The sequence below is a fragment of the Harpia harpyja genome, chromosome 14, assembly GCF_026419915.1.
Source record: "Harpia harpyja isolate bHarHar1 chromosome 14, bHarHar1 primary haplotype, whole genome shotgun sequence".
NCBI lineage: Eukaryota > Metazoa > Chordata > Aves > Accipitriformes > Accipitridae > Harpia > Harpia harpyja.
In genome coordinates this window covers 24,691,742-24,700,436 of record NC_068953.1, presented here as the reverse complement: position 1 = coordinate 24,700,436, position 8,695 = coordinate 24,691,742, and the positions used below count along the sequence as shown (strand labels likewise).

Below are 8,695 nucleotides of genomic sequence, written 5' to 3'. Positions count from 1 at the left end.
TCCAGATGAGTTGGACTCACCTGCTGTGGACAGTGATGAAGCTGTTAAGAGCTGCGTCCAGCAGCCACCGACAGCACTGAGTGCTCATTAGTGCTCTGCAAGCAGAAGTGGTCTGTGCAGCGCCCTTTGACGAAGGCAGCCATAAGCCGCAAGCAAAGCCAAGATAAAAATTATCAATGGAGGGAATTAGAGGAAGTTTCTCCGTCTTCTGGTGTGATGAAAGCAAGCACCTTCCATGTTTAAAAAAGACATTTCCTGAATGCAATCACACGAGTCAGAAGTTCATAAGCTTTTATTAATGACTCAGACAAGAAATCCGAAGTATGTGATTAGTGAGCTCTACAAATCAAACAGGAAACGTCCTATCTTTCCAACAATGCGTAAGCACGTAAAGCTAAATCAACCATTTTGTGATTTTGGAAATACAGTGGGTTAAAACATATTTCAAAGGAATTAACATGGCCAAACTAATGCATCGGAATGTGTTAGGCCAATGAATTGTGTGGCTAGAGAGCAAAGAGTGGGGGTTTAGCTCAAAGGGAACGAATGCCTCAGTTTTTCCTGCTGTGCTCCATAAATCCTCTTATTTAAACACAGGGGTAGTTAAGATTAGTATTTCTGTTCCTAGCTATTTGGGTTGGGGCACTTTTCCCTTCATAGTGCAGCAAGTGAATCACACTGCATATTAAAACACTGCTGTAAAGAGCAAAAAAGTAGTTATTCAGTGATTTAGTCATGACCATTGGAGAAAAAGGTTTGCCCTCCTCTCTCCTCCCTTTTAGCCTCCAGATGTGGGCAGAAAGATGAACTTGAAAAATGCAGCAGCCCTTTGTGTTGTGAACTGTTTGAAATAAACCTCACCTGCCTTTGCATATGTTTGCAGGTTAAAAGGGATCTGTATTTACACTAAATGAAATATTTACCAAAATGATTATGAACATTTTTCATTTGCATAAGTCAATGAATTATATCTTTAATGCTGTTTGAAGGATTGGTGCATTTTTTACAAGGGGAAGTAATGTTTTGGCAATATTAATTTTTCATATAGCTAAAAAATAGGCTATTTTTGGCAGAACAATTAGTATCAGACAAGTATTCAAAGTGGTTCTGACAGCAGTTTCTCATTATTGATAAATACGAGAGTCTCAGTTTTTAAGACTTTTGCCAATTATTAAGAAACTCCAGCATTCAGCTCTGCATCATTAAAGCTCAGGCCCACCTTTGGCTGCAGTGGGAAAAATAAATCCCCAAGAGAAACCTGTTGCTGCCAAAAGAGACACCAGAGGTGAGGAAAAAGGGGAAGAGAAAAAACACGTTTAGAAACTGGAATATCCACAACAAAGACAAACTCTCAACTGGTATAATTTGCTGTATGTCTCTGAAGCCAGTGGAGCATCATCGTGTCCCAGCAGCCAAGGGTTTGCCCACACTGCCATGCTTATAGCCACACAGCAAAATGTTGCATTCCCCACTCTACACATCGCATTTCTTCTCTGGCAGCTACTCTGTCTGTTGTGGTGTTAATAGCATCTGAATTTGCTGGTGTACTGCCAGAAAGGATGTTTTCTTCTCTCTTTGGAGGAACAGTCATCTTCCAGCTGATCTTTGATCTACTGAGCTTTAGGAAGCCATACTGAGGTGTCCTCCAAAGACAGAAACACCCTGGGAAAGAGTTTTGCCAGCCTTTGTCTGAAAAGGTGCTTCAGACTCTCCAATCCAGCTTTGGGCCACAGCTTTTGCCCCCAGACCTTCTGTTCTTGTGCTCATTTGAATGTGAACTTCACAGGGAGATCTTATATGTTTACTACACTGTCCAAATGTTGTCCTTTGCAGTGGTGAATGCTTTTTTCCCAGCACTGTTTATTACACATTATTGACAGACTCCCTACCTTAGCCTTCTAAAGGGAACAGGTGCTTTACAGCACAACAGCAGCATGGCAGCATTAGGGATGCTGGAATAATCTTTCTAATTGATCTTGGAGGGGGTGGGCAGTGAGTTCCTTTGAGTGATTTTCATTAACTGAGCTCTTTGTTATTGCTTGGGTGTGTGTTATGAATATAACAGTTTTCACATGAGTGTACCTTCAGTTCAAACACAGTTCAAACACAATATAATCTGCTTCAATAAAGAGGTGGAAGAATGCGGTTTTCAGGAGCATTTTTATTAAGACTGGCAAACCCTTATGCATGTTAATGCTTGACAAAAATACAGCTGACCCAGATGCAAAACACTGTGGTGAGTTAAGGCATATGACAGGTGAAGCAAAATATATCCAGTACCGCATGACACCCACCATCCCTGCAAACTCAGTTCACAAGCACAGGGAAGTGGGAAAGGAGCCTGTGTTCATCAACGTGTTAAATTCTGACAATCCACTTTTTAAAAATGGAGATTTCACCCCAGGAAGGCTATTTTAAAAAAACACACAGAATAACTGGATTAGACATTTGCAAGTAGACTGCACCTTGTACTGTTGTTGAAGTTATTCTGTGGGAATGCACTGATAATGAGTCATTTATTTCATCATCACATTAACAAACGCAGCCAGAAGAATGGAAAATTAGATGCTCTTATGGCCTATGTATGCTAAACCCCACAATTTTGAGTTGGCAGTTACAATTACTTGCTATTTGACACATTAGCTATTTTTATTTGCTTTTGGTTATACATGTAACCTATACAAAAATGAGCTTAGGAAACCAATTGGTTAAGCAACCAAATAGTTACAGGTGCATCCTTGACCATAAGCAGTGGAGAACACGAGCAATCGCCTATCTTGTGTGACAGTTCTGTGATCACTTTAAATTGATGTAAGCTGGCTCTGCCACCAAAACAGCTGTTCTTCTCCTGTACGGCCTCATCCTGTCCCATAACTTCATTTCAGCTCAAGCATTTCTACAGCTGCATGCCAAAGCAGAGCAAGGGATCTGAGCCAGATTCAAACTAACCTGACAAAAACCAGCAATGGTGGCTTATGGTGGTGGTGGCCCTGAGGCATCAAGAAAGGCATTATTCCATCTTGGAACAAAATCTTACAGGATCTTCCCAAATTTACTGTAGTGCAGCATTTTCCATCCCTATAAGATATTTCTATTTAAGCAGTAAATAATAATCCTTCTGCGAAACCACCTCTGGTTCCCAATAGTCATTGTTATAAATTTCATATCACAGTGCTCATTTTGGAGTGCTGGGGCAAATCTGATTTGGTGTGAATAAGCGCAGCTCCCCCGGGTTCGCAGGGCTGGTGCTGATTTCATTGGGGATGTGCAATCGCGCAGCAGCTGGCACGCAAACGTGAGACTGCACCCATCATCCATGGCACTCGCGACTGCAGCAGGGGTTTCACAGGGTTACACCAATAAATGCCCTTCAGCCCTGGAGTTGGATGGCAATACAAGTAGCCTGAATTGCAAGAGCAAACAGAATTGGTGAGCAGTTCAGAGATGCTCTTTCAGACAGTTGGTTTTACTACATTACCTCATTGCCATTTTTCTTCTCCATTAGACTGTGCTGTTATGACCCTCTCATATAGGGTCATTTCAGGTCTGCAAGGTATAGCATTGGAAATGGAGGGAGGGAGATATTTTTAGGTTTACTGTAGGAAGACATGAGTAAGCACGGATGTTTACAGTAATGTTAAAGAATGGTACAAGGAGGAAACGAAAATAAAAAGATGTTGCCGCACATGTCCCTTCTGTGAGCTTACCACCAGTAACAGCAAATCCAGATCATTCAGGTAGGAAGAGCTGAGAGCTAGGATGGAGTCGAATCTAACTCCACCACTCGTGACCCACTCTGCCGGACACAGCTGCTTTCAGCTGTGGCAGAGAGAGATGCTGCACTGGGGGTCCCAGAAGGGATCCATCAAACGAGGACCTTCTGGGGAAGGTGGTGGAGCACCATGGTATTCATCCCGCTGTACTGAAACAAAGCCAACATTTGCCATTTGACTTCAGCCTGTAGAAGAGAAAGTCGTTGCATGAGACCATCACTGGAGCACAAAACACAACCTGCTCCCACATCCCTAACAGTCACTAGCAATTAGTTACACAGGTTGGAAAATTATTCTGCCTCAAATTCATACCTTTGTGAACATTTTTGTACCCTTGGTGGTAGATCTGTTAAAGTCACTCCTCCTTACATCCACTTTCTCACCCATTTGCTCTTTATCTCTCCACCCATGACCAATTACTCCCACAGTGCCAAGCGCACTGCAAAGAGCTGCCATATGCTACACTAGATGGTTGGGTCAAACAACCAAGGTCAGCAAAAACTCTTTGGGATTTTTTGTGTGTGTTAGTCCTAATATGTTCTAATCTGCAGAAATCTGGTTTCAAAGGCAGCCACAGAAACCCACCAACATCGCTAAGTGGGGATATCTGGTAGGGCAGGACTGACTTAAGTCAGCTCTCCAGTTGAGGCCAATGTGGACCTGTGCCCTGATTTCATCCAAACTCCCTTCCCAGCATAGTGGTCCATAGAAAAATCACTGCCAGGTCAGCATCTGTCATAACACTACTAGAAATAACAGGCTCTGCCCACAACACGGCAGTGTCGCGGGAACGCAGTGTTTTCTTGAGGGCAGTGAACAACCCAGTACAGGTTGTTTCTTGCTTCTGTGTCAAGTTTTCACTATGCTGCTTAATTGGTACCCCTTTATATTGCTGCAAACAGGGAATGTGGGAATGTGGGTTGTGCTAGTACTTTTGCTGCATTCCTGCTGCAGGGATATTGTACTGGTTATACGCAGAACTCTCTTCCCCACAACGACAGCAAGAAATAGGGATTTTAATGCTTGATGGTATTTTCACTGTGCCACTTTGAGAATGTGCTAGAGCAAAAGCAGCTCAATTTGTGTTATTTAGGAACTACCTGAAACACTGCTAAAGGGCTATGCAACGTAATTAGGCATGAGGTCAGGAGAGCTCTCAATACAATAAATAACTTAGTTTGGAAAACATCTTTTCCTGTTCATTAGGAAAAGCAAGTGTTAAGCAAGTAATCTGTCTCTTCAGAGCAATTTCAACATAATATATGTCATGACTTGTCTTACGAAATGAATTACAAGGCTTTCTGATAAGGCTTCATTTTACTAATAATAAAGTGGCTCCATACACCCAATAGGGCTTTGTTAAGATGGAAGCATATTGTAGCACTAATGAAGCATGAGTTCAGCCTAATTAACAGGATGGCAACAGCAATCATACAGCCTTTTCATTCACTTTTATACATTCTGTCAGAGTAACAAAGTTGTGTTCGGCACTGCTGGAACCCTCTGGCTTTGCTCCCTGTTTGCACGCCTGCTAATCCCGCTTCTTTGTTCAAGCGGGCCCGGATCCAGCCAAACGCTAAGCCCATATAATCATAGATAATAAGGCAGGGCCCCTGGGCAATCGCACCGCTCATCCGCCCACTTGCCAGCTCCCACTCCTCATATTTAACTTTAAGCATGTGAGCTGATCCCTTGCAATCAGCAGGGCCACTCACAAATTTCCAGTTAAGCACATACTAAAGTGCTTTACTGGATTAGGGCCACGGTTTCTATTGTAAGAGGAAGAGTCACGGGCAGAATTTATTTGCCTGAATAACCTATTTTGCCTGTGTTGGAAAACAATAGCATTTTCATTACCCACTTCACAACTCACCTGAATGAATGGGAAAGGCTCCTTGCCTCCAGCTGCTCTTTCATTTGGGCTTGTAAGCTGAGCCTTTGAAGGGCAGTCTAGGGTACACAATACTGGTGAGCTATTTGTGTCTGATGTGGGCATGATGGAGGAGGTGTCCAGACAGAAACTAAGTTTGTTTCATTAATTTCAATGTGTTCCGTGCAATCTCTCATTTAAGTGCTGAAAAAAAGCCTGCAGATGGGGAGCCACAGATCCTCTCCCTTGGCCCGGCTCCAGCTAGGGTAATTACATGCTGTCTGGCTGAATCCCCTCATATGGCTTCAAATGGAAAAGTCATTCTCCACTTTTCCTCCTGAAATACTGCAATGTAGCGTGGCAGTCGCAGAACAGCAACTAAGCGGTGCCTGCAGATCAGCAGTGGTGGGAAACTTCTCTTATGGACTAAATAAAGGCTGAATTCCTTCAGTAACCACCACAGCTCCCGTCGAGAAGACTGTCCTGCTTCAGGGTATGGCTCCTGGCCCATAAGAGCTTCCAGATGGCTCAAAATGTAGGTGTGCAGACAGGGCTGGTGGGAGGGTTAGTGCACAGATACCCATTATACCCTACAATTTTGGGGAAAGTTCATCTCCAATTCTGAAATAATGAAACGTGACTGCAGAAGGTCACCTTTCCATTTCATTATAGTCGATAACTAGCACAACAATGTTCTCTGGTATGGCCCTGCTGTCAGTGACTTGGCACATCCTCTCCAGAGCAACTGCTCCAAAATCATTCAAGATCTACACAGGACTCGAGCCCAGAGATTAGCCATCTCCCGCCTTCAGAATGAATTTGTCTTTCCTTGGTTAAAGTAAATCATACACTACATTTTTACATAGAGTAACTTTGTAAGCAGCATGAAAAGAGATGAAGGAAGCTATGATCAAAGTTTCCCATAAGACTACAGTCATTGAGGCCATCTGAGAAGTTGCCAGATTCTGCTCTTGTTATAAAGTGTTCTTCAGAAGCTGCATTTTCATTTGATCACATATTTAAGTAAAACAGATCATTGCAGCAGAACTTATTCTTGAGGATTTTATTCACTTCTACCACTTACAACCTCTGGCAAACTGATAGGAGTAGAAAAGATAACCCACTGTTATTGAGGAAAACTTGAATAAAACAGAATGCAGACAGGAAGGCCGGACAGCTTCATAGACTGACGATGTGTAGGGAAATCTCTCTCTTGATTAATGCAATTCAAGTCTCACCGTGACTACTATTTTTTACTACAAGGAGGCTGGGTCAGGACAAGACTTAAGAGGTGGGACACTTTGGCCATGAGGTGACATCCTGTCCTTTACTGGACCTGTTCGTGCTTCTACATTGCCATGTTGCTCCACAACACAAAAATGGCACCATGTTCCTTCTTTGCAGTGTTTCTGAATGATTGTATTTTATCTGCACCATTTCTGAAATATAAAGAGTTGATTCCTGTAGCCTTGGCACTTTATATGCTTGAAGAATCTTGGCGATATCACCTCAGCTTCCTGCAAATATCAACATAATAAACTCATCTCTTCCCATTGGTCTCAGCAGACAAGGCAAATACTGAATAAAACCAGGCACTAGATTAGCCTCTTATTCCTAAAGGTTTGTAGAGGAACTCTTCCAGATTAGAGATACTTGATGATAAAATAATACATGCAGTGCTGTCCTTTGCTTGCCCTAAACATAGCTCTTCAGTTCCCAGGATGTTCCTTCCCTTCCATGATTACAATTCACCTAAAAAAGATACAGTTCATTTGTACATAGTGAAAAATAATTCTTGTGTACTACTCCATGATAGAATAAGATGAAAATCTCATTGTCTGGTTATTTTTTTCACTACTTTTATGGTACAGCAGAAATGCCTGCAGTGAAAGTAAGACGAACACCTCCAAAAATCTTAGTCACTGAAAGGGTCTAAAACACGTGAAGAACAATTGCTTTCCAACTGTTTCAGTTCGTACTAATCTTCCAGGAGAGGACCATGACAAGCTTTTGCCAAGTATGCCATGAAAGCAGAGCTCAGGAATGCTCTGGACATTTTCAGTAGCGGGCCCTGTTACAAGATACGTCTTTATTTTCAGGTATCTTCCCCCACGTGTGGCTGATAAAGGAGTACCGGGGAGATCCTCAGAACAGAAGAAACTGATGTGGGAACAGAGCGTACTAATACATTACAATGAAGCCTTTTACAAATGGATGTCAAACCATTTTTGTTGAACTGAGAAAAATATTCAGGATAGGAAACCTCATTAGAAATTAAAAACTTTGAGACAAAATGTGTGCAAGCTTAAGACACAGACAAATAGTTACAAAATGGCTTTATTATCCCAGGGAACATAGCACCATCAGCAACAAATATGCTACTTATCTATTTATATTCCAAACAGTGTTGTTTCCCGTAAATCATTGGTTCTACATTTGCCTGGGTTTTCTTCTTTTTTCTGAAATAAATCACATCCATTAACACATAATGGCATGGGACATGTTCCCATGCATAGGCAAAAGTGTTCCTTTCAAATCCATCTAGATACCCCACTCCCTGGACATTTTGACTTACGCTGCCGTGACATTCTCACAGCATCATTATCAACTCAGATGCAAAATAACTGGTTTTCTCAACAAACGCTGCTTGTGCAGATCGAGCTAGTAGGTCCGTGGCTGAGGGAAGAAGAACAATATGAGCTATCATGGGTGCCATAAGAGCACGCAGTGTTAGCAGAGAGGGGTGAAGCTGTAAGGAGATAGTATGATGACTGGCAGCTGGATCTGAGGACAGTCTCTACTGACTGAATGCTAGTCCCCACAACACAAAGTGCAGGTGGCCTGCAGGGCGTTTTGGGTGAAATACCACCTCTTCAGGAGTCTGGGGAAGTTGGATTTCGATGGCTCCAGGATTTCACCCTTGCCATTGAAAAGGCGTTGATTTTCCAGTTTTACCTATTTCTCCCAGAAAATAAAGCAGCTGCTTGCTCTCTCTCTTCCCCCCTCTCCCCCCCCCATTTGAAAAGATACAGCAGAAAAATTAATAAGTAAT

At 42.5% G+C, this 8,695-nt stretch overlaps 1 protein-coding gene across 3 annotated transcripts in view; it reads right to left on the bottom strand.

Moving 5' to 3' along the window:
- Positions 1-274: 274 nt before the first annotated feature.
- MINAR1 (membrane integral NOTCH2 associated receptor 1) overlaps positions 275-8,695 on the bottom strand; it is a 34,769-nt gene continuing 26,348 nt past the window's right edge. For 2 of the 3 annotated variants that reach the window (XM_052808350.1, XM_052808348.1), the window contains exons 6-7: positions 5,647-7,395; positions 275-3,958 (exon numbers count right to left, since the gene is read on the bottom strand). The gene's annotated coding sequence lies outside the window, so the exon portion shown is untranslated. The remainder of the gene's footprint in view (positions 3,959-5,646; positions 7,396-8,695) is intronic. The other variant, XM_052808349.1, reaches the window with a different exon arrangement.